At 53.8% G+C, this 25406-nt stretch overlaps 1 protein-coding gene across 4 annotated transcripts in view; it reads right to left on the bottom strand.

Moving 5' to 3' along the window:
- Positions 1–16366, bottom strand: part of CMKLR1 (chemerin chemokine-like receptor 1) — a 47983-nt gene extending 31617 nt beyond the window's left edge. The window contains exons 1-2 of one of the 4 annotated variants that reach the window (XM_070275347.1): positions 15798–16088; positions 14927–15162 (exon numbers count right to left, since the gene is read on the bottom strand). The gene's annotated coding sequence lies outside the window, so the exon portion shown is untranslated. Of the gene's footprint in view, positions 1–4079; positions 4505–14926; positions 15163–15797 lie in introns of those variants that run through there. The other 3 variants (XM_005612512.4, XM_070275349.1, XM_005612510.4) reach the window with 3 other exon arrangements.
- Between the last annotated feature and the right edge of the window lie 9040 nt (positions 16367–25406).

The raw sequence follows: 25406 nt of genomic DNA, 5'->3' as shown, positions 1-25406 counted from the left end.
ACCCCTGGGACCCTCACTACCTGCCTGGTCACCCAGGGGCAAAGCCTTCTCCTGCCCACTTTCTTCTTCCTCCCTCCTCTCAGCTCTTCCTCCTCCCTCTGCCTCTCCTCCTGGCCACAGTCACAGACACTCTGCCCTGGCCTTCCTGCCTCCCCGGGGCCCCACCCTCCAGGGAAATGAGCCCACCCGCAGGCCATGCCCACAGCCACACTGGCTCCGCCCACGTTTCTGCTCCCAGCCCACCCCCCCCACCCAGGACACCCTCCCGGCTGAAAAGCATCCCTTCCTCCATTCTATCACAGAATAGATGCCTGGCCCTGGAAGCTCCAGCACAGTCACAGTCAAAGAAACACAGTCCGACAGCAAAAGCACTTATAAATAATTTGAATTTTTACTGCCATCTCTCAAAGCAGCACAAAGAGGATTGTGGTCAATGTTGTTGGGGCCCGGGTCTGATGCCCATTACCAGCGGGGGGACACTCATCCCATAGCTGCAGAGAATGCTAGATGCTCCTGGCTCCCAGCTGCCCGCTTCTCCCGAGAACTGCCCTCAGCCACACAGGAGCTGCCTCTCCCCAGCTGCCCTGGGGAATGGCACGGGCTCCAGTGCTCCCTGGGGCATCGGGATGAGGCTGGTCTCTGCCCAGGACCACATCCTCACTGAGCTCCTCACCCACCCCCGCCCCACCCTGTCCTTGAATGCAAATGTACAGTGTGCTCAAAAACTCACTAATTGAAGTAGATGATATTTTAACGCAATATTTTCTAAAAATCTAAACTAATGCACAAAATGCATGATGAGCAAAATATCAACATTTTAACTCAAGATGGGATGCAACCCTGAACTCTCATGAGCCTGCCTCCCTCGCCTCACCCTAATCCCACCCTGCCCAAGAGCACACCCTCCCTGCCTCACATTCACCCAAATCCTTGCCTCAGGCTCTGCATCTGCGGAAACCAACCTAAGACAGAGATCCAGCTCTGAACCCGATACAAGCCTCTCAGAACTTTCTTTTCCTCATTCCTCTCCTGTGTATCCCCCATCATTACAGACGCCCTGATGCCCCTCTCTCAGCTCCTCCCCACAAAGCCCACTTCTCATCAAGACTTTGCCCTCCCTCCCAGATAAGGCAGGCTCCCGGCTCCCCTCCTGCTCCTCTTCCCACCAGCCTCCTTGTGTCCTTCTTGCCCAAGATCAGCATCTCCCCTTTTCATTCTCTCTTCTCCGGTCCTCTCTCTGCCCACCGCCCTGACTGATTCATGAATGGAGCCCTCACAGGGGAATCCTCTTGTCCTGTTGCCCAGTCGGCACCCACTACGCACCAGGTACATTCCCCCCTCCGCAGTCCAGCTCTGGCAGCTGGAACCTTCACCGCCCGGGCCCAGCCTCTTGGTTCTTTCTGGTCGCCCCCTGTCAGCCACATCTGTGCTCGCCCAGCTTCCCCCTGAGTGCAAAGGAGCCCAAGACACCATCTGAGCTCAGTGAACTCCAAACTTTGGGATTTCATGAACCACTTACATCCCCCAAACAGCCTTGAGAGTGTCCTAGAGTTTTCACCTTTCTGTGTTTGCCAAGTAAGGACACTGCAAAATTAAAACCATATCCACCATTTCAGGAAGGAAATGACATGTTAATACCAACAAAATCCGTAGGACAAAGACTCATCTCTCATGGTTGAAAACACTTCGCTTTACGAAAACATTCATTCTATGGTCAACATTTTCTCCTTTTTTTCTTTCTCTGTAGGCTGGCAAAAACTTGGCCACGTACACATTCCAGTGGGCTGGGGCTGTCAATCTCCTATTCGACATCAGGGGAAACTGAGACCCAGAGAGCAGCTCTGTCTTTCCCCTCCAAACCCTGGTTCTTGAATGTCCCCCGAGGGAAACAGGAAAGGAGAAGATGCTGTTCCAACTCTGTTCCTGCTTTCAGAGAACATGCCCCACTTCCCCTCTCTGAGCCCCGAGCCTCCAGATCTTCCAGACGACACGGAACTGGAAGGTGCCAGCCAGTCGAGCATGGAGGACTTGGGGTACAGGCCACGCCCGAGTTCATGAACCCGCACAGCCAGAGAAACAGGACTGGGCACCAGGCCACTTTCTCTAACATCATGTTTGGGCCTCAGTTTCCTTTTCTGGAAGTGAGTTCTAGGCCCCTCGCTAACTCCCAGCTGCCTCACAGACAGTGGCACATGAGCCAGGGGTGGCGACGTGGCAAAAGCTGAACTGGCTGGAGAAAGAGGGCTGGCCCCACAGCCAGTGCTTCAGATGAGAGGCACTGGGGAGATTTCCAGCTCCAGAGAGACTGAGGGATCCGTACACCAGAGCTCTGGGACTCCAGCTGGGGGCCCCAAAGTTTGCATCTTTGAGCAAAACCAAGCACTATCCTGTCCCCACTGGAAGGGGCTTCGAGGCCCTAGGTGCTGGCTGGGTTCTTGCTGCTTCTTCCCTCTGGGAGCCGGCCGTGATCAGGGGCGAAGCTGTGAAAGGATGTGGGTCTCAGCTGTCCAGGAAACATGCTCTGGCTTCCCAGCCACAGATGTAGGGCAGCATCCGGGAACACGGCTCACCACAGTGGCACCTTTGCAATTGTGGTTAAAGTTGTCTGGGTTCAAACTCTGGCTCTGTTGCTTACCAGCTGTGTGACCTTGGGCAAGTCACTTAACCTTTCTGTGCCTCTATTTCCTCATGTACACAGTGAAGAGGCGAGGGGAGGAGGACTCAGTCGTCTATGAGCGCCCGTGTCAGGCCTGACCATCCATGCATTCTTTACTGCAAGTTTCTCCAAATGAGCCACAGAGACAGGAATCCAGAGCACAGACAAGGGCCAAAGATTTCTGAGGGCTACAGTTTTTGTCTTTAAATGTACGGGAATATTATGGCACCACAAAATTCCTGTGCGTTTATTTTTTTTTAAACAAAGCCTATGCCCTCCAAATAATTTTACGTGTTTTAAAAATAAAGCACAGGACCTCAAAATAACTTGAGTGAGGGTTCGGTTTTCTCTGAGGGAAGGAGGGGGCTCCAGACGTTGCCCGGATCCTGTTCCTCAAAGCACGAGGGGCGCCCTCTGCTGTCGGGGCTCCTCTGTCCGTTCCCTCACTACGGTTTTCGGAGCACCCAGGATGCCCCAGGCGCAGGGGTGTGGGCACCCGGGCAGGTTTTCTGGACAGCCGAGACCCGCCTCCTTCCACAGCATCGCCCCTGACCACAGCCGGGGGAAAGAACCACCAAGAACCCAGCCGGCACCTGGGGCCTCACGGACCCCTCCCCTGGAGACAGGTAAACCGTTCGTTTTGCCCAAAGATGCTCCACTCAGCCTCTGGAAGGCTCAGGGCACTGGCTGCAGAAGAAGGCAGGGAGGAGGGAAGAGCAGGAGGGAGGAGGGAGACGGGCAAGAGGGGTCACACTGAGACGACAAGGGCCAGGCAGCCAGCCCTTGACCCTGCTCCTCACAGTGACCTTGCTCTGCGCCCCAGGTCTGGGGCGACAACACAGAACCCCAGAGCTTTGCAGACCCTTGAGGAAGGCGACTCATGATGCCCCAGCATTTTCCATGTGTCATCCTAGGGGAGATGCAGGCTGGCCACCACCACCCCTGGGGAAGCCAGGTGATGCCCAGAGAGGCCTTTCCGATGGTTCCGGAAACATCCCTGCCCCTGGCCAGGGGCGAACCTGACTTCACCCCAACACCCTCAACCACTCAAGAGGGCACTGATGCACGCCCAGTTTTCACGAGCGCGCCTCTCGATGAGATGAAGCACCTTGCACGAAGCCGCACGGTGAGAAGCAGAGAGCGGCAGCGCTTCTCAGTAACCCGCCCCATGCCCGGGGACGCGGACGGCGAGCGACAAACAGTGGATGCCGTGCATCTGAGCGCCGGGCCCCCAGCTCAGCGCGTCCCCTCCGCAGACTCCCACTTCCAACTTCCCCAATTCCACTTCTCTCCTTTCAACAACTGGCTGTCGCAAATACCAAAAAAACAAAGACAAACAATAAAGTAAAATGTGGTCTCCCCCAGATCCATGTCTCCTGCCCCCACCCCAAAACCCCGTGAGGCAATGTCGTTCCCACCCCACCTTCCAGACGAGGAAACCAAGGACGCACAGCTAGGAAGTCGAGGAAATTGAAGCCAAGCGGTCCGGTTCTAGAAGCTTCGGCTGCCACGCGGTCCTGCCTCTTCAAACACACGGTGACAAACGTGCTCCGCCCCACACCAATCCCCAGCCTGGTGGCACCGGCCCCTCCTCTCCCAGCACCGGCTCCACCGCCCGCTCCAGGAAGGAGGGCACGCCCGGGAGTGAGGAGATGCTTTTACCAGCTCAGCAGAGGGTGACATGGACCCCAGACTCTTCATCCAGGACACAGGACACAGCCAGAGGAACCGGCTCTGCCCACGGGCTCTGTCAGAAAGTGGGAGTCCAGCGCGAGGGCAGTGTAGACACAGGGTGTGCCAGGATTGCATCACTTGCCCCACAGCCTCCCAGGCTCGCCCTGTTTCTCTGAGCTCTGCTGACACGCAGCTTTTTCACGTAAAAAAAAAAAAGTCTGCCCATTTCCAGCCACTCCACCTACCAGAAAAGGGAGGGACAGAGAGGCCTGGTGAAAGTGTGAACAAGTTGGAGCTACACACTTCTCTTCGGGAATTGACTCAGTGACTTCCTGTCCTCGGGTCCTTGCACTGGGGACGCTGCTGCTCATTTACCACCAGGAAGGTGCCTGGCCAAAAGCTCCTCTCACCTTGTGTCCACAGAGCGTCCACCATCATGGACATTCTGCTGGCTTAAGCCACCAGGCTCACCAACCCCGACTCCTGCAAGCTGTCGTCAGCTGCAACCACCTCAGTGTGAAAGAGTTGATTGCTTTGGTTTTCAACTGGACATCTGGATGACAATGGGCTTTTGAGGGAATGGGGCATGAGACTAATAAGTCTTGATCGAGCTAGCAAAGATATAAGAGGTGGCCCTAACTGGAGTAAGGAGGGTCTGTGGCGTAGGTAAAGTGGAAAGGCCTGGAAATCACAGATGGGGAGAGTAAGTGGGCTCTGGAGAAGGGGCCTTCTGGAGTACAGGCAACTATAGGAGCCTGTCTCCTATTGTTACGAGCTGTGCGGCCTTAGGCAGCCAACGAACCTCTCTGATCCTCAGTCTCTGAGCCTTATCTTGGACAGGAAAACATGGCTGCCAACAGGCTGAGGGTTGGAGCAAGAGGGGGCAATTAAAGAATCCAGTCTCACGTCAGAAAGTATTTACCGAGGGCCTCGCATGCACCCCCTCTCTTTTTAAGTGCCCAGAAGCCTAAGGCACGCCCACTTTACAGGGACCTCCTGAGCATGGGGTCCACTGCCAAAACTTTTAAGTGGATTATCTCATTTAACCCTCACCACACTACTCAGGACAGATCCTGTCAGTGCTCTCATTTACAAGTGGGGAAACTGAGGCCGAGAGAGAGAAGCCGACCTGAGATCATCCAGCTGGTCACTAAGGGACTCAGGATTCGAACTGAGGTCTGTGACTCCAAACTGAGTCATGACGCTTAGGGCCCCACAGCGGGCAAAGGGCTCACACCACCGGAGGCAGGTGCATTTCACAGACAGAGGGAGACTGGCAACAAAGGCGTCCTGGGTTAGAGGACGAAGGAGCGCGTGCGCACGCATCCTCTCTCTGGGCCTCGGTCTCCTCGGCGGTCATATGGGACCGTTTGCCCCACCTCGCACATCTCTAATGAGTCTGCCGGGATCCGTCCAGAGTGACCAGCCCCAGAAGACAATCTTGGTGGCGGGAAGGTCTGGGCAGAAGCCCAGCCTGGACTCTGCAAGTGAAAACAGGCAGTGGAAACAACACAGAAGGCTCTCGAAGGAGGAAGGAGGGAGGGGGACGGGGTGCTGGCTCCCCAGCCTCCTGGAAAACGTGAGACGCCAGAGCTGCGAGAGGGCTGAGAAGGAGGAGCGAGCAGAAAGCTGGAGTAGGGGCCAGCCCAGCGGGCAGGAGGAGGCCCAGGGTCCCAACCCCGTGAACCACCCCCAGGCCCCCAGGAACCAGCGATGGGGGGGCCCTCACCCAGGCAGGCTCCGGAAGCTGCCCTCCCTTCCCCAGACCTTGTTTCTCTGATTTCCTTCACGTCTGAGGCTTTTCACGGGAGGAGAGGTTAAAACAGAAAAAGAAAGGCCCATTTACGCCAGACAGGCCCTACTCACCCCAGGAACAGAGAGGCTGGTGGCCCAAGGTCCCCACCTTGGCCCTGCCAAGTTTTCAGGCCAACGCAGGAGATGGACGGGCAGCCTGGGCCGAGCTACGCCCCTGGTACGGTCCACACCTGGCGTTTCCCAGCCTCTCGTGACTCAGGACTTCCAGTCCCTACCGCTCCTCCATCCCCGCAGCCAGCCCCCTCGCTCCAGGGCCACATTTTGGTTTTCAGCCCCGACTCTGAGCCACATGTGATTTCATGTAAGCCACACAATAACACCCCTATGAGGAAAGCCCTTCCATGATCCCCAATTTACAGTGGGGGAAACTGAGGCACAGAGCAGTTAAGTGACCTCTCCCAGGTGTCAGAGCCAGGAGGTGGCAGAAACGGATCTCAAAACAGGTCTGCGAGCTGGTGGAGTTCCTGCTTCTACACAGTGGGTGGCCGTTCCTTTTTTACTCCAGGGATGCCCTTTTTCTTCGTGACCCAAATCCCTGACAGTTGATGAGACCCCCTGTGAGTCCAGTCTGTCATAAAAGAGACTGAGAATTGCCCGCTCTCCCTGAAGACCCGCTCGTGACATCAGTCGGCTGTACCTCCCCTTCGGCTGGGGAGCCAGTGGACCCCTTGATGCCCAGCCCGGCTCAGTCCAGCTCCAGCGGGCAGTGGGGACCACTGTCCCCTCAGTAAACACGTCACGGGCTGACCACAGGTGCCGTCTGAAATTAACTTTCTTTAACCCTGGAGGAAATTCTTCATTTCTCCCAAAGTGTGCCTACATCAGTCAGCAAGTTCTGGGCCTGACGAGAGAGGGGGCTCATCCCTCAGTCCAGAAAGCCACCAACGCAAAGAAATATTCTCCCCTCCGACCTGGTTTACGGACCAGACAATCCAGGAGAGGAAACCACAAACTGACATGCCCTCTGCCAAGTTGGAATTTCAGACTCAATTAGCTTGGGATCGTCTGGAATCTTCGACTGTCCAAATGTTCGAGGTTAAGCACGAGTTTGGAGAGGGCGAGGCCTGGGGACAACAGGATGCTGTTCCGGTGAAATGGGGAATCTTAGACCACCCAGAAGATTGGATGAGACCTTCAAGGCCCCACAGAACATCCAGACTCCCTCCAGCCACTCCCTGCTTCCACCCACCGCACCAGACACCCCTCGCTCATCAAACTTCCGAGCTCTGCTCACGCTGCTTGCTCTCCTCGCCTGGAGAGCATCTTTGATTTCTGGCCAACTTCTCCTCCAGGCACTCAAGGCCTGCTCAACCTTGGAACCAGCTCAAACCCATGTTTCCTTCTCCAGGCACTATTTCCTGACACTTCCCAGATCAAAGCCACCCCCTTTGCTCCCGTAGGACTGCACCCTGAATGCACCAGTCAGGCACGAACTTGAGTGCATTTAACCGTAAGCTCTCGGTCAGAACGGCCCAGGGTTCACCTACGGCACTGCATGGATGATGGACAGAATCGTCATGGGTGATGTGACTCAGGAGCAGCTGGCCCGGGCATCCTGCTGTTCAAGCCGACCCTCCGGCTGAACGCCCCACTCTGGTCACACACTCGTCTTCCTGCGCAGCTGGGAGCCCCTGAGGGCTGGGCTTGTCTCTTCCTGTATCCCATGCTCCCGGCACACAGCAGGTGCTCAGCAGATGCTGCTGGGGGGCAAGGAGGCTCTATCCCAGCTCTCCCACTCCCTCCCTCTGCTCCTTTAGACAAGTCCCTCTCACTTCCTCAGCTGCAGTTTTCCCATCTGAAAAGTGCAAGTGTGGACTGACTCAGCGCTGCGATCTCAATGTTCCCGTCTACCCTGCTAAATCCATATGTTGCAGTCCTAACCCCTAAGGTGATGGTATTAGGAGGCGGGGCCTTTGGGAGGTGAGGGGGTCGTGAGGGGGGAGCCCTCGCGAATGGGATTAGTTCTCTTATAAAAGAAGCCCCAGAGAGCTCCCTTGCCCCTTTCAGCATCTGAGGACACAGCAAGAAGTCTGCGACCCAGAAGAGGGCCCTCACCAGGCCCTGACCTCAGACTTCCAGCCTCCAGAACAGGGAGCAATGAATTTCTGCCATTTAGAAGCCACCCCGTCTGAGGCATTTTGTGACAGCAGCCCGAACGGACTAAGACTCGCAGGAATGACCAATGATTATCTCAGGTGACCACTGCCACCAATCAGACTTTAAGGTCAAGTCTTTAAAGATGGGTTCTGACATCGCCCCCTCTACAGACGCATGTCACTCCCCCTACCAAGACGTAGACTCTGTTTCACCTCCCTCTGAATCGGGGCTGGGCTGGTGATTTGCTGTGACCAACATAATGTGGCAAAAGTGACGCTGTACCAGCCCCAGGCCTGGGTCTCGAGAAGCCCGGCGGCTCCTGCTCTCACCCTTTGGAGCCCTGAGTCTCCAGGGGGAGAAGTCTGGGCGGTCCTGCCACACGGAGAGAGACAGCAGGAGTCCCAGGGGGATGCGAGACCATCTTACACATCCAAGCCCCAGCCGAGCTCCCAGCTGAATGCAACCCGTGAGTGACCCAACCCACACCATATGGAACAAAATGGCCATCACTGCAGAACTCTGCCCAGTTACAGAATGGTGAATAGGTGAGTCCTCTCAAGCCCCTACGCTTTGGAGTGGTTTCATACACGGAGATAAATAACTGAAACCTTTGGGTTCAGCTGGAGGGAGAGACACGACTGGATTCGTGACGTCGGCCACCGCCCATGAGTGAGGCGTGTGGAACTCCATCCCTGGGTTAGAGAATGTCAAGGTCAGTGTCAATCCAATTCAAAGAGAAACTCAGACAGAGACAGGACTGGAGGAAACTGGGCCACAGTGACAGGAGAACAGCAGAACCGGGAGCTGCAGGGTCTTGCAGCCGAGGGGACAGAGACAGCCCCTGCCTCGAGACACCTCAGCTCCTGGGAATCTTCTGGGCGAACACAAGCCTGGCTAGGACCTGTCCGCCCCACCCCCCAGTTGCACACACATCCTCAACGATGAACTCTCTTCCTTCAAGAGAATAGGAGGGAGCTCTGCTCCTTGCAGCCCGTGAGCCAGGCCAGAACCTCTCCCCAGCATGGGGCAGAAACAGAGGGTGTCTAGAAATGGCCAGTGTCCAACGTGGAGACCCGGGGACCCCTGGTTCATGTCGAGCCCTTCACCAGGTTCCAGGTGCCACGCTAAGCACCTAACTCGAGCGCTCTCATTTCCTCCTAACCACGCTCTCATTTCCTCCTAACCACCACCTGTGGAAAGCATAAGGCCATCCCATCTCACGGGTGAGAAAACTCACTTGCTCAGAGCCAGGAGATTTGTAAGAAGTGGAGCAGGGGCTTGAATCCAGCCTGAATGATGCCAAAGCCTGGGGCCTCAGCCAAGCTTGATAACCACTCCATACGTGCTGGGACAGCCTCGTGGGTTGCTACACCTGCATCTGTTCTGATTGGTCCGTGCCCCGATGAGCCACTGTAAATACAAGGATGGCCATCTGGGCCCTCAATGCCCAAATTCAGGAAACAAATAGACGCAGGTCAATGTTTGAGATACCCCTCACTGTGGTGGGCAGAATAACGGGCCCCCAAAGACGGCCACGTCCTGACCCCCAGAACCTGAGAACATGCTACCTGGCATGGCAAAAGGGACTCTGCAGGTGTGATTAAGTGAAGGATCTCAAGATGGGGCGATTATCCCGAATAATCTGAGCGGCCCAAAGTCACTGCACAGGTCCTTATAAATGAAAGAGGGGGGCAGGACACCCAGTGATCCCGTGTGAGGAGGCTCACTGCTGCCAGCTTCAAAGATGGAGGCAGGGGCCATGAATCAACCAACGGGGCGGCCTCTAGACGGCGGAAAAGACAAGGAAATGAATTCTCCCCCGAGGGCCTCCAGAAGGAATGCGATCTTGCTGACACCTTGATTTTAACCCCATGAAATTCCTTTGGACTTCTGACCTCCAGAATTTTAAGATAATAAACGTGTGTTGTTTTAAGCCACTAAGTTTGTGGTGATTGTTATAACGGAAACAGGAAACTTATCCACTGGCTATCTGAGCTCTGACTTCATCTCACGCTCAGGAATTCACAGATTCTGACAACTGTTCACACAAGCTCTGATAATAGCATGGATGTATTTTCAAACGGCCCGGCCCTCGTCCTTAATCACCGCCCCAGGTCATTTATTGAGCTCTGCAGAAGCTCTCAGGAAGTCCGAGACAAGAGGAAACAGGGGTCAGAGAGCTTATGCGAGTCGCTGGAGCTCACACAGGTGGCTGGTGCCAAAGTCAGGACTAGAACCCAGGTCGGCCTGGCTGCACCACACCCGCTTCCCACCGGCCCTCCTGTTCTCTGACCTCTGATCCCCAGAAGGAAAAACCCGGCGCTTCTTGCACCCATCGCCCCACCCACCCACCCCCTTGCACAAGAGCACGAGCCCAGGGCTAAGATCAGAGGACCCAAGTCATGTATCCTAAGAAAGCAGAACCGATTCTGACATTCTGCCTAGACAGCAGCTGACATCCCAGCTGAGTCAGCTGCTGGAACTTTCAAGGTTGCCAGAGCGCCTAGATGGTGGGTGGAGCCACCCCCCCCCCCGCCCCCCGCCCCCACCACTGGACCCCGGGACTTCTCCACCAGGCGAGGCAGGAAGCCAGAAGATTGAAATGACCTTTCCCAGCCTGGGAACCTGAGGTCACAAGGCACCAGATGCCCACATCAAGCCAGACGTGCAAAGGTGAATTTCAATGCCTGCTTGCCTGAAAATAAAAATAGAAATGCCTTCGATGGGTTGACCATGTGCTGTTCTCAGTGCTTGATGTATATTAACTCATCTAAATCCACAACAACTCTATAAAGTAGGCACCGACAGTATCCCCACCTTACAGATGAGGACACTGTGGTGGCAGGAGGTTAAGGGGCAGAGACGGGATCTGAACTCCAGGGCGGTTGGCTGTGGAGTCTATGACCATGTTGTGCTGTCAACCGATGCCAACCAGGAGGTAGTATTTCTTTCTTTGATCACACTGTGTGGAATTACTGCCTCTTGGTTCCATCCAGCAGGGCAAGAAATTCTTCTCTTTCTCTGCCATGCTTGTGCCCATCACTGCAAAAATATAGAGGTTCCAAAGAAAAGCAGATTAACTGGTTTCCTAATTTTGCCTGAAACCAGCATGTCCTGGAGTCCAGAAGCAGCACAAAGTGGCTGCCAAATCACAGCACCTGCATCCCAGGCCTGGACTAGGGCCTCCCCTTCAGCCAGGGGCATAGAGTCCTGGCCTGGGAACCAAGAGCCCCAGGTCCTAATCCCACCAAATGACCTTGGGAATGTCACTTGACCAACCCGGGCCCCGCTTTCATCGTCTCTAAAATGGAGGCAAACGGAAGTATCCAGAGGCCCTTCCACAGTTCCATGAAGGCAGGGATCCTGCCTTTTTCATCATTCTATCCGTGAAACACCAGACACATAGCTGGTGCTAATAAATGTTTGTTGAGTGAATGAATAAAAGTACTTGTTACAAGTTTGCCTCCTCTCCCTCGATGGCCTTAAGAAGAGGAACTGAGCCTGATTCATCTTCAGTTCTCACATTGGTTCAGCTTTCACTCTTCACACAGGAAATTGTTCCATAACACGCACCGCACGCCTGGCCCAGTCAAAGCCTCGGCATCATCCAGGACCCAGAGGCCGTCAGTCTGGGTCCTCACGTGCCATCTCTTTCTCTTTTTTCTGGCCAGTGGCTATAACACTTAGCCACATTGGGCTGACCAGGCCAGCACGAACACCCAGCTGCCTTCTGATCAGCAAGCTGGGCTTATTCTAGGGACCTGGGCAATGACTCTTGCACTCCCACTTCCCTTATGCCCAGTCCCGGGGGAATACAGCCCAAGGAAAGCCCCTAGCCTAACCACACACATACATGCACACACACACACACTTGCACGCACACACACTCCAACGTGCAATGGGACCCTAGGACAGGAGTAGGATTTTCTGAGTTCAAATCCCAGTTTTTTTGCTTATCTGCTCTGTGACCTTGGGCAAGTCCCTTTACCTCTCTGTGCTTCATTTTCTTCATCCATGAAATGCGGATGATAATCCTGAAGGCTTTCCATGTAGGGTTGTAGGAAGACCCAATGAAATAATGGATATGATCATCGTTGGCTCTATAAATGTGCCATGCTCAGTAAAATCGTTATTTGTATTTCCTTTTTCTATGAGGGAAAGAGAATTGCCTAAGTGCCAGGTAAATCCATGTTTAGGGACCTATAAGGCAGGAATTTACTTAATATATTTTATGGGGATTTTCTTGAGGATAGGAAAGCACTTGTGGATCCAGATTATCATGTTAACTTCAAGATCGACTAAAGAAAATTTAGCCTTAGAATCAGAGAATGGAAGAGAGCCAAGATGTCACCACATTTGTGGCAAAGACAGCTAGCTGTCCACAAAAGTGCCCGCTCCCCACCCACAGTACACCGCTGTAGCTGGGAAAGAACTGCCCTTGCCAAAAACTACATTTCCCAGCCTCCTTTGCAACTCGATTGGCCACATGACAGGTTCTCACATGGGGCAGAAGGCAGTCAGGAAGCAAAATGCCACTGCCCTGCTGTCTTTCATCAGTGATAATGTCCAAGGGAATAGTCAGGGTCATGAGACGGGTCACTGAATTGCTGTGTGGAAGAGGGTACCCTCCATTCAGAAATAACTGCCTTACCATAAACATCTGTTTTGTTTGAGCCCTTCTACATGTCTGGGTCTATTTGTTATTGCAGCCACTATCCTAACTAATACAACATTCAACTGCCTTATTTACCAATGAGACGATTATAGCCAGAGAGTGACATTACCTTGCCCAAGGTCACACAGCAAATTCAGCAAAGGTCAAGAACTTTGGTATCTTAAAAATTTGGAGTAGATGTGCAGTTTTCAAATAAGTGTTCTTAGAGGCCCTTCAGCAATGAGAGTGAGGTTCAGTGAGCTGGAGTCTAGAGTCTTCTGCTTCTGTTTCAACCAGAATAACACCACTTTTATCTGTTTCCAAATTGCACTTCTCTACATATTTTCATTAGAGGAAAGGTTTCTGTGGCTTAAAATAATTTCAAAGCCAGCAGACTGAACGATTGCTAACATGATCTGACGCTCTGTGGTTCTACAAGACGAAGTTTCACTTCTTCTCTGCCATGCCTCCTGGCCTCAGCTGCTGACACAGGACATGCGGACTCACAGAAGTACACAAATATTTGCTTAGAAAGGAAAAAAAGGGACCTCAGTGTGCAGCCAAGAATCCAGAAACCTGGACAAAGGGCAAAGAGAAAAGACGTTCGAGTACTCTAGCCCAGTGGTTCTCAAGTTTTGGGGTGCATCAGAATCATCCAGGGGAGCTGGTCCAAAATGCAGACTCCCAAGCCTCACCCTCAGAGATTCTGATTCAAAAAACTGACGCTTTAAGAAGCATTCATGATTATTCTGATGTCAGTGGACCCAGGGTTGCACTTCAGAAGCCCTGAGTCTACTTCATAGCCTTGAAACTGGCGGTGATAACTGCACCCACGCAGCATAGCTCCAAGAGCATGACACAGGCTTTTGGTTTTCTTGTACCATCACAATAACGTGGTTTGCAAACTGAGAGGCATTATTAAGTAAACATCCAAGAGATGAATCCACCTCCCTACCATCCCATTTGACAGATGGTGAAACCGAGGCCTGGTTACTTTATTCATTCAATGAGCATTTACTGAGCACCTGCTATTGTGAGATCTTATGCAGGGGACTGAAGACTCAGAGAGAATAACACCCCAAGTCTGGCCTCAAGGAGCCCCCAGGCTAGTAGGCGAGACAGACAAGATAACCAACAATTACAACACAATGTAATGGGCACCATGACGGGGGAAGAACGGACCCTGAGACAGCCTAGTGGACAGGCCTTGACCCAACTGGGGGGATCTTATCAGAAGGGGTCAAGCCAGAGAGGGGAGCAACTTGCCCAAAGTCAAGTTCATCTACTCCCTGAAGTTTTGGAAGAATCCAGAGAAGGTCCCTGTGTACCAACAGATAAGTCTTGCCATGGGCTTCTCGGGGCCTGACACCCCACCACTTGAACATCACTGGTTTAAGTTAAACCTTCTTTCTTAAGAAAATGCCCAGCCACCCACCTCCCCCTCCTGGAGGCCTGGATTAGCCAGTCCTGTTCATCTCAGCCACCGAGGCATTTAGCAGAGCCCTTCCTTTGATCAAGTCTGGAGAAAGCAGGAGAGACAGCAAGAACCACAGGGAAGACTGGTCTTGACAAGGGCGTGGGCAATGCCAAAAGGGAAGTTGGGGACCAGGCCTCTTAATGGAAAGAGAAGGCAGACGCAGGGCCTGGCCACTTCCCCACTGGCCTCTCTGAACCACACAGGTCCAACTGACCAGACTTACATCAAGTAGCAGTTACTCAGTCCCTATGATGTGTTGTTTCTTTGAAATTTTCCCCCAAAACTGGTGTGTATGGCTCACCCACTCAAAATGTGCTAGTCTGAAAGCAGAAGGAAGAATGGAATATTTTCAACAGATAACACTGGCAAAGGGTTCCTATCCTTCATATACAAAGAACTCTTAAATGTCAATAAGAAAAAGATCAACATGCCAAGAGGAAAACAAAGAGAATGGACTTGAACACAATAATCAGAAAAGGCAACAATAAGGTTATAAAAGATCATCGGCACAAACAAAGAAATGTTAAATGAAGCAGCCAGACATTATGCTCACCTTTCTCATCAGGGAAGTTTTAGGAGATAGTTAGCAGCCGGTGCATGAGGCCATGAGAATGTCACACCCCAAATTGGCACAGGGGAGTGCAGGCCGGCACACGCTCTGGGGACAATGTGCCCAAAAGCCTCAAGAGCCTTAAAAACAGGCGAACCTTGACCCAGCGATGTCACCTCTGGAAACATATCTGTCGGACACTCATGCAAAGATGATTTACGAGAGCGGTCATTGAAACACTGTTTATAATAATGAAAAAAAAAAAAGAAGGAAGGGAAGTTACCCAACAAGATAAATGTTGGATAAATGCATGTGGGTATCCACATTTATAAACTTATATGGGTCAGGTCCATTGGAGGCACTCAGCAAACATCACAGGTAACTTAGTGAGTGAGCGAGGGTGTGAGCGATGGAGAGAGGCACCTGAAAGGCCACCTCTGGGTCAGCACCCCCTCCTAAGAGGAGGTACAGCCCAGCGGCTAAGAAGGTGGGCTGTGCAGTCCATTTCATTCCAATCTCACACACACCCCCCGCCCCAGCTTACCGTCTCTGCAGCCCTGAGCTGGTGCCTTGCCCTCTCTGAGGTTTCGTTTCTTCACCGGTAGACTGAAGACAACGAAACCACCTCCCTTGCAGGGTTGCTGTGAGCATTCACAGAGTGACTACGGAAAACGCTGAGCTCACTGCTTTGAAAACTGGGGTCACCTTGCTATGTTTTACAATTAGTACGCATTACTTTGGAAATCTGAGCATCATAGTAGAACTGTGTTCATTTTGATGAAAACTGAATTTTAAGAAGAACCAAAAAACTTCTGTCTCTACTAGCATTGCCCTCTCATGGCCCCTGGGGTCATGTCAAAGCCAAGCATGATACCTTGTGGCTGGTCTCGCCCAGGTCTTCCAGAGGGTTCCCCTCACTTCAGGCCACTCCAGGCTGTGCAGGAGACCCGTGTCCCTCGACTTCTCTCTCCCAGTCGCCCGGTTCTCTGACTGCGGCTGTTTGCCCAGAAAGTAGTTCATTCATTCATTCAAGATCCCTTGAACTCTCCCGGAGGGCAGCCCAGCCTAGAACACCCTCATGCCCTTTGGAGGCTCCCAGGGAGGCCCCGTTCTGTGCTGAGCTCCCTGCTTGCTGGGGCTGCTGTCCCGAATGAGACAGAACTCTGCCAGAGAAACAGCTGGAGGCAGGAGAGCGGGAGGGAGGGGCAGGAAATTGGGCTGACCGAGGGCGGGGGTGGCCAGCTGCACGGAGTGGGGGCCTCTGCCAGCCCGGGACCAGGCTCGTGGGTGGTGGCTGGTGGCAAGGCCAGCTCAGGACGACCCTCCCCTCTGGCGGCCAAGCCCAGCTGGGAGCAGTGCCCACGTCTGAGCGCAAACAAGGAGCACATGCAGCCCCGCGGCTGGGAGAAGGCGCCCGCTCCCTGCAAGGGCCTCGGGAGCTCCAGACGGCCGGCGAGACTGGCTGCCGGATATCCCACCGCCCTGGCCGCCGCCTCACCCCAGCCCTGTGCGTGCTGTTCCTTCCACCTGGCCGCCCTTCCTGCCCCTAATTGTGCCCTGATGACCTCCTGCGCTCTCTCTCTCTCTCTTTTTTTTTTTTTGCAAATTACAACAGCAATGAGATTTTTTTAAATTATCAAATGAACAAAGATTAAAATGTTTTATAATGTTTGATTTTAGTAAATGTTATAGGCAAGCAAAAATCTTATATGTAAGTGGAATATACATTGATACACCATTTCCCGAGAGCTCTGAGACAAAATACATCAAAACCTTTAGTTTCATTCAGACCCTTTGCTCTTTAAATATAAAGTCTGTTTTCAACCCAAACTCTGCGCCCTAGAGACAAATATCATTAACACCTTTTATGAACACACACACATCCATATATATATTTTATATAAATGCAAAATGGCTCAGTCATAGTATACATACCATACGGCAACCTGCTTTTTCATCAATGACAAGGTGTATGTATACATATATATATAATACATACCCGACTCTGTTTTAACAGCTATTTCATTAAATAGATGCACCACAGTTTATTTAGTTTTTTGGTGAAGGTTATTTTCAACTTTGTGACTGTGATAAACACACCATTTCACACTTGTTCAATTATTTTCTTACACAAAATTCCTATGAGCATATTTATTATTCAGAGGGTTGCCTGCATGCTCTTCAGGTCTCAGCCTGGGGGCCACCTCGAGGGGAAGACTTCCCCGCCCCTTGGGGGCTGCTCTGGGCTCCCCTCGGCCCTGGGGCTCCCCCCATCTTGGCACTGATGCAGTGCTGTCCCTGCTGTTGTGGGGTCTCTCTCCCTTGCCCTGGGAATTCCCCGGGGAAGGGACTGTATTTTGTCCCCTGCTCTGTCCCCAGCACAAAGCACGGTGCCTGGCTCATCGCCTGCATTACTGTGACATCATCGCCATCAGCAGCAAAATAATCAAAATAGCTGACAGCCAGGCAGGGTGCTAGGCACTTGGTACTTAATCATCCTGGAACCCTAGGAAGTACATACTATTTCTGCCCTCGTTTCACGGATGAGGAAATCGGGGCACAGAAAGGTTAAGTCAGTCCCACAAGGCCACACAGCTGGTAGGTGGCAGAGCTGGGATTCCCACCAGGCTGTCTGGCTCCGGAGCCGGGCTCTTAGAAGTAACAGAAGGGCCCACTGTGCACACGGCCCTGTGCCTAGTGCTTCCCGTGGAGTAAGTCATGGGACCTCCAGCAATGCCGCAGGAGGGCCACTCGCCCATTTTACAGATGAGTATGCTGGGGCCACGGACGGGAAAAAGGCCCCCAGATGGTGAGGCGTGATTGAACCCAGGTCTGTCTGATTCCAAAGTCGAGGCTGCTGAAAATAACTTGTGTAGAAAGGGAAAGAGAGGGGAGGGCGGCGGGGGGAGCAGAAGGAAGAAGGTAACGGAGAGAGAGGAGGGAGGGAGGGAAGAGAAGAGAGCGGAGAGGGGAAAGAAAGAAACAGAGAGGAGGGAGGGAGGGAAGGAGGGACACTTCCTCTTCTTTGAGCCTCAAAGGCTTGCGCAGGTGGAGAAACATGTCCTTTACCATCCGAGGAGCCTTAAAAGCTCACCTTCCTCTCCCCACAATCCTCAACCCTTAAGTAAGACAGATTTACACTTAGAAACCATCTAGTCTAACTCTTTCATTTCAAAGATAATAACTGGAAGCACAGAGAGGTTAAGTCACTTGCCTAAGGTCACACAGCTCCCTAGAGTCAGAAGTCAGAGCCAGCCTGACTCCAAACCCCTCTCCTCCCCACTCTGCCAGGTTTGCCCAGGGGCCTAAGAGCATTTCATCCACACCCTGACTGCAGATGGGAACACTGGATCCAGAGAAAGCAAGGGACTCGCCCGAGGTCACCCCACAGTTAGCAGCAGAGCAGCCGTCCCAAAGTCTCCTGGTCCACGGGACAGGTTATTCCCACAATGCAACGGGGACCCTACACACCACCATGTAAAGGTTCATCGTGACTAGAGACCCGCAGTTCTCAGGGCGCGGTTTCCGGGCCAACAGCCGCAGCGTCACTGGGGAGCTCGTCAGAAAGGCGGACGGTCAGGCCCCACCGCAGACCTGCCGGATCACCCCTCTCGGGGAGGCCCAGACGGCTGTGCGCTAACGAGCTGCCAGGGGATTCTGGTGCTCGCTCAAGTCTGAGACCCACGGATACACGCGTTTCCATCAGGGATATGTTCTGGATCCTGGAACACACCCCCGCGTCCCTCCAGCGAACAGTGATGGAAAACGGAGGTGCTGGGACCAGACGGGATGGATTTGATGGAATCCCCGTCTCCACCACCGTGAGCTGTGTGAGCTGGGCAAGTGCTTTCACCTCTCTGAGCCTCAGTTTCCTCACCTGCTGTGGACGGAGGAGGAGAAAACGGGGAAGGAGGCAGGGGCGGAAGAGGAGGAGGAGGAGGGGAGGAAGCAGCCTGTGCGAAGAGCAGGCCGGCGGGAATCCTGGAAGGGGGGCGGTGAGCAGGCGCTGCACGGGTGCTTGGAGCCGGCCTCCTGCTGCCTCCCGAGCCAGCCAGAGGCTGTGATGAGGTGCGGGTTCCACCAGCGGCAGAGCGAGGATGCCGGACTGCAGGCCAGGCCCCTGCGTGCGAGATGGAGGCGGGAGGCACAGCCCCACGGGGTCCACAGGGAGGAGCAGGGGCCTCGGGACGCCCCGGCCGATCAGAAGCCGCAGGTCTCCGGCCACCATTCTGAACACGGCTGAGAAGTTTGGCTTTTCCTTGCTTCGAGTGAAAAGGAGTTGGGATTTTTAAAAAAAATAACAGATTCCAAACTCTTTAAGTCCTGACATGGGGATACGGGGCCTGCGAGCGCGGTGCCCCCGGGGCATGCGGAGGGGCCTCCGTTTACTCCCTGGGAAACCGTGTGTAGTTCCAAGATGCTCCATGAGCTCCATCGACGCCCCGCTGCCGCTGGCTGGTCCTGGAATCCTGGAGCTCTGTGTCAAAGGGCATCTCAGGCCGCATCCCGGCCTGGCTGGAAAGAGCGCGGTGATCGATTAGCAATGCCTGCCCTGGACCCGGGGAGGGGCTTTGCCTGGTCCATCCCACTCTGTCCTCGGGCAAAAGTCCCCAGCGGGCCCTGGAGGCTGGGGGCTGGTCCCGGTCCGCCCCATCCTGTCCCAGGGATTGGCCCACCCCAGTGTAGATGAACTTATGTCTTAATTCCACACCCCTTGGTATCCGTTTCCATCGTTAGCGCTCACGGGTTCCTAACCCTCTGCCTGAAGCTTCCTCAGTCCCCCTGGTCATAGGATGCTAACCTGCGCCCGCCACAGAGGCTGTCAAACCACAGGAAGCTTCAGAGACGCGAAGGATTCTCCGGAAGTCCAAGCTCTGCCTATTTTGGATTTCCTTTAGGAATGGGAGCTCCGTTTCAGCCAATGACAGGCTGTGTGGCCTTGGGTAAGTCGTTTGTCTTCTCCGATTCCTTCAATGCTCTGTGGTTAAGTTATGGGGGTGATTAAATTGTGGGTCTCGAGACAGGGCGATTGTCCTGGATTATCCAAGCAGGCCCACTGTCATCAGAAGCGTCCTTCTAAGAGGCAGGCCTGAGGTCAGAAGGAGAGGGTGAGGACTGGAGCGGAGATCTGAGTGCTGCGGCCGCAAGCCAAGGAATGCCGGCAGCCTCTACGCTGGAAGAGGCAAGGAACAAATTCTCCCCTGGAGCCTCCGGGAGGAATCAGCCCTCCTGACACCCTGATTTTAGCGGCAAGTGACTCGTTTTGGACTTCCGCCCTCCAGAACTGTAGAAGTATAAATTTGTATTTTTTAAGCCACTAAGTTTGTGGCAATTTGTGACAGCAGCAATAGGAAATGAATACAGGGCTGTTCCCAGAGGAGACCAGAATACTGGCCTGGTGGCAGGCAGATCTGTGTTTGAGTCCCTGCTGCACTTGCTAGCTGTGTGACCTTGGGCAATTTCCTAACCTCTCTGAATCTCAGCTTTCTCCTCTGCACATGGGAGGAATAAAGTACCTACCTCCAACCATTGTTGGGAGAATGAAATGAGTTGATGCACACAACATGCTTAGAACAGAGTCTAACACACAGTTAGCTCTCAATAATTATTGGAATTTTTCCCCTTCCGTTAGGCTACCTTCCCAAATGCAGGCTTCTCCTCTCCCCTGGGACACTGCTAGAGCCGCCTTCCTGATGCTCCATGTTGTTCAGTGGCATGCCACTGCTCAACAACATTCCGTGGCTCCCCAGTACAACGTCTTCACTCTGTTTGCACGGGGCTCCTGCCTCCTTCATCTCCCAGGAAGGAGAAAACTAAAGAGACGGCTAAGCTGAGATAAGACTTGAAGAAGCCAAACCTTCAGATGTCACTTCACATGTCACCTTCTCCGGGTCAGCACCCCTGTCGTGCATTCTCACAGCAGCCTGTCCCTGCGGTGGCCTCCAGCTCTATTGTAATGCAACGATCTTTCATGTTGTGGACGCAACATCCATCTCCCCCTCCGCACAGAAGCTCTGCGGGGCGGCGCCTGGTGCTGGGCACACAGTAGCTGCTCAATAAATGTTTGTCAATTGAATGAATAGATGGATGACCACAGCCAGCAGCCCGCTCAGGCCAGCCGGGCCGAGGACCCAGGCACTTCCTCCTGACGGCCAACGTCTGGTTCTCAACCACCGGGAGGACTGCAGAGTGACCCGATGGGTGGGTCGAGCCCAAAACTGTGTTGGAGACGTGCTTTGTGACTGTGCGCTGTGTGTTCCAGTAAGGTGACAGTTCCTTCTCCCGTCCTGCAGGCCAGGCCCGGGGAGGCCGGGAGACGGAAGCGGGGTTCCTGGAGCTGGTGGGGATTGTCTGAGGCGAAGGGAAGAAACACAGGCGAGAAGCTGAGTTTTGGGAACTGTGAAGGAGGCAGAGTTAGGAGGACGCGGCAGCCCGCTTGGTTCTGTGCGCTCGGCCAGCGCCCGGCCACTGAGCTTCCGTCCAGCCTGGAAAGGGTTAACAGCACTGAGTGGGGCCTGGGTGGGACACAGCGGGAAGGCTCGGTCTGGGGCCAGGGGCGGGGGCTTTCCTGGTGGGGGTGGAGAAGGCCCGCTGCTCCCCCGGGAGCCCTGGGGCCGCACCCACCCAGCTCCTCCTGCTGGAGGAGACAGCTTTCCGCTCAGGGAGTGGTGGGACCACCCTGGAGGCCTGGGGGTGCGGACAGCAGGGTTGTCCCAGCCGTGCGGATGGGAGGAGCTTGCCCGCTGTTCCCAGTCCTCAGGTGGTGTCTGGCTGCACATGGCTTGTTGATGGGAAAGCTTCCATTTTCCAGGGTGTGGAATGGAGGCCCAGAGAAGGCTAGCAGCTGCTCAAAGCCACACAGCAAGTCCTGAGCAGACGCTCCTCCCAGTTTCCCTGGAACTCTCCCACCTCTGCTGTGCACGCACGCACACGCACACACATGTAGGTTTTTTGTGACATTGCCCCTGCCTGTCTCTCCAGCCACATGGCCCACTCTTTCCCCTCCCTCTGCTCTGACCCCAGCAGGCAGTTTCAAACCCATGACCTTTGCCTGGGGCTCCCCTTCTGCCAGGAACGCTCTCTCTCGCTGCCCTGTGCCCAGCCTCCTGGTAACCTCGTCATTCTTCAAAACCGAGCTCAGGGGGCTGGCCCCGTGGCCGAGTGGTTAAGTTCGCGCGCTCCGCTGCAGGCGGCCCAGTGTTTCGTTGGTTCGAATCCTGGGCGCGGACATGGCACTGCTCATCAAACCACGCTGAGGCAGCGTCCCACATGCCACAACTAGAAGGACCCACAACGAAGAATATACAACTATGTACCGGAGGGCTTTGGGGAGAAAAAGGGAAAAATAAAATCTTTAAAAAAAAAAAAAAACCGAGCTCAGGTGTCCTCACCTCCAGGCAGCCTTCCGGAGTTGCCCCTTCTCTTCCCACCTACCTGGGAAATTTGATCGCCCCTTCTGCCGGGCAAGTCTGTGCTTTGCCAACACATCCACCCCTTCTTAAATCACACTGCCTTTTCATTCTACCTCTGGCCTGCTGTCACCCCAGCTCCCGACACCGGACCCAACCCATACTGGAAACATGTGATGAATTGAGCCAGCCCTCATGCCCACTCCTCCCTCCCCAGGGCCAGCTGTTACTGTGAGCTACTAGGAATGGATCAGAAGCACCAACCCCACTGCATTTCAGCCTAGAGGTCAAGAACACAGGCCTTTGGGGTCGGAAAGACCTGGGTTTGAATCCCAGCCCTGCCACTTTCTTGCTGTGTGATCTTGAGTAAGGCACTTGCCCTCTCTGGGCTTCTCTTGTCCTTTCTGTAAAATGAAGATTGTAATCTCAGCCTTGCAGGGCTGGTTGGCAGGATTCTCTGAGATGACACATGTAGCGTGTAAGGCACGGGGCCCAGAGTAAGCGCTTAGTACATGGTGTTGCCATAATTGTGGGTCGTTTCTGGAAGCCCACCTGCACCCACCCTCCCTCCTGGCCCTGACCTTGGATCGGTCACCAAAGGCTCTGTTCTTGCTGCGTTGTCAACACAGAAGAAGTGAAGCCACATTCCGGAGCCAGGTGTTCAGATTTGCATCCCAGCTCTGCCGCTCCTGTGTGACCTTAAGAAAGTGACTTCGCCTCTCTGAGCCTGTTCTTCCTCTGTAACATGAGATAGTAGCAGTCCTTGCCTGGCAGGGTATTGTGAGAATTAAAGACTCGCAGAGCCTTGTAAGGCTCCTGGAGCAGCGTCTGGCACGTGGTCAGTGCTGGCTGGCAAGGCGAGGTGGTGAGACCAAATCCACCCTCTGGGCGTCTTCTGCTTCCCTCTGCCAGCTCCTCCGCCTGCCCCACCCACCCATCTACAACCAGCCACTTGGCTTCTCTTCCCTTCACTGTTTGAAAAACCCCCGGCCTCCGAGACCCCTGGGCTCAGACCCTTCCGGGCCTCAGACCTGCCTTCATCCCCTCCACGGCCACCCGTCTCTGACTTTTTCTCTAGAGGACCCGTTTCTTCCAGAAGACTCTGTGCAGATTCCCCAAAATATACAGCACGTGAAAATGGACCCGTTCAGCGGGAGGGCACGGGGAATGGGGGGCCACGCCCCTCCAGCGCCTGGTCGCCGGCGCCCCTCCCAGCTCCAGGGGAGCACAGCCTGGAAGCTGCCCACTGAGCCAGCCCACCCCACCCGCCACCACCACCAGGGGAGGGGGGCGTTTGCATTTTCCATTTTCATATAATTTCATTTTATTTTTCAGTTCGATATTTGAAACTTACAGAAGAGTAGCAACAAAGTACGAAGAACTTCCTTATGCCTTCACCCTAAGTCACCGATCATTTATATTTTGCCCCATTTGCTTTATCCTCCCCTCCCCCACCCCTCCCTGGCTCTCTCTCTCTGTGCATCTTTTCTGGAACCTCTCCCATTTTGCATATGGGAAAACTGCAACCCAAGGAGTCTTCCCGGCCCCTTGGCGCAACATCAGAGGCCCGGACCCTGAGGTCCATCGGCTTGTCGAGGGCCTACGGAGACATCTGAAACCTGAAATTACAGGCAGACCGACCCCAGAACACCAACGGGCAACTCAAAAATCAAAATTAATAAATGTCTGATTGAATGTCTACAATTCATTAGCGACTCCACTGCTTGTCAACAGCACTCGTGTCCTTAGAAATAGAAAAGCACAGATCACAAGAACACGATGAATAATTTATTCTTCATAAAAACCCCACATAGTTGGAATTATTTTAAAACCTTTGCAAGATATTTTTATAAGAAATGAGTCCGTGTAGTGGGATCTGTAGGGATGTTTTGAGGGTCGCCGTGATGTGGGGTGGGGTCCCCCCAAGTGTCAGAGGTCCCGGAGCCCTCAGAAGCCTTCAGACAAGCTTTCCTGGTCCACAGCCCTGTGAGCCGCCCTTGAATGGAGCATAAGATGGAAATTTTTCCACTTATTTTTACAAGGAGGCTGTATGTACCTTTTTATGTGGGTCATAAAAAAAATTTTTCAATTTTAAAAACACGGAGCAACAAGAGAAATTTGTCATAGCAACAGGGCCGCCTCTCCTATTTTTGAAAACTGAGCTTCTCCCTCCTTCTCTTCGCACAGAAAGTTTATTTTCCTGCCGGGGCCTCTGTCTCAGAGGCGAGCCCAGAACTCAGTCTGTCGCCTCTGAGGAGAGAGGGGCGGGGTGTGGGGAGGGGCCCTGACTCTGGGTCCAGGTGGGTGCTTCCCAGGGGTCCCAGGCCTCGAGCCCCCCTCGACTGGTATGTCCTGCAGGCAGCCAGGTGCCTCTGGCATGTCTGGTTCCCACCGGGGCCTCCCACTCGGTGCTCATTCACCCCGCATGGCTCTTCAGCACAGCGCCCCCCGCCCTTGTAGGGGCACAGCGGCGGGACTTGCACCAGCTCTGAAGTGTTAAAATATTTCCTGACCAGTTGGCCAACCCCAGCTCTGCAGGACCCTCTCCTGGATCACCCCTGATCCAGGAGCTAAAGGGATAACAACAGGCAAGCAGGCGGCCAGGATCCAGACTCTGGGCTGCCTTTTAATTGGTCAGGGCCCATGTCCCATCAGATGATAAAAGGAATATTCCCGCAGCCTGGGGGCTTCAAGATAACCACTGAGGGAGCTTGAGAGCACAGTGTGGGTTCGAATCCTGCCCCACCACTTATCAGCTGTGTGACCTAAGGCAAGTGGCTTAACCTCTCTGTGCCTCAGTTCCCTTGCAGAGGTAATAATAGTAACAGTGAGTTGTAGTGGCTTGTGTTCACCCATATAAGGCACTTAGCATAGACCTGGCACCTAGCAGACGCATTAAATGTTTATCATCATCATCATCATCATTATCATCATCATCTCCTACTTCCTATCCTTCACAGCAATTTTTGTGACCATCTCTTAGGAACAAGCTAGGCTCCCTCAATCACCAGCTGAGGGACACTGGGCAAGTGACAAAATGTCTCTAAAGCTGATGTCTTATCTGTAAAATGGGC

This window comes from Equus caballus, chromosome 8 (genome assembly GCF_041296265.1).
Source record: "Equus caballus isolate H_3958 breed thoroughbred chromosome 8, TB-T2T, whole genome shotgun sequence".
Classification (NCBI taxonomy): Eukaryota; Metazoa; Chordata; class Mammalia; order Perissodactyla; family Equidae; genus Equus; species Equus caballus.
The sequence above is the reverse complement of the archived record's forward strand: the minus strand, read 5'-3'. Positions and strand labels throughout refer to the sequence as shown.